Raw genomic sequence first — 711 nt, 5'->3', positions numbered from 1 at the left:
AACTACTTCACAGTTAGGGCGGCTAGGAGCTGGAACCAACTTCCAAGGGAAGTGGTGCTGGCCCCTACCCTGGGGGTCTTTAAGAAGAGGCTGGATGCCTACCTGGCTGGACTCATTTGAGTCCCGTTTCTTGTTTTGGGGTTTTTGTTGTTCTCCCGCCCTGGCAGGGGGTCGGGCTAGATGATCTACTAGGTCCCTTCCGACCCTTAATCTATGAAACTATGAAACTATGAAAGCCTTTGGCCTAGGAGAGAGAGGATGACACAATTCCCTGAAATTCTCCATAAAAGTTCACAGTTGCTCAGAAGCCAAGTCTCTACCTGGGGACATTGCTGTGGCAGGAGGAATCAGTGCTGCTGGCCTTCCAGTGACCTTTGGAGAAGCCATACAGGGCTGTGGGCCAGAGGGGATGCTGTAATACGGGTAATTACATTCCCTTGCACCAAGCCAAGAACCTTCAGCACACAAGAGGTGGCAGGGGAGGACCGGGGGGTGCTAGTAAGGGAAGGATGTCAAAACAAACAGGCCTCAGCAAACTAACCTGATTTGTCCAACTCACTACACAATGGCAACAGCTGAACCATTTATGATCTAATTCTGACCCTTGCTGGAGCCCCTCCACACCACTTTCACAGTGTGAAGGGGTCAGAAGGGGCCCCAGACAAAATAATGCAGCAGTATGTAGAATTTTCCTTCCAGCACTAGGCTGGT

The sequence above is a fragment of the Gavialis gangeticus genome, unplaced genomic scaffold (genome assembly GCF_001723915.1).
Source record: "Gavialis gangeticus isolate Ggan-Ray unplaced genomic scaffold, GavGan_comp1, whole genome shotgun sequence".
Classification (NCBI taxonomy): domain Eukaryota; kingdom Metazoa; phylum Chordata; order Crocodylia; family Gavialidae; genus Gavialis; species Gavialis gangeticus.
The sequence above is the reverse complement of the archived record's forward strand: the minus strand, read 5'-3'. Positions refer to the sequence as shown.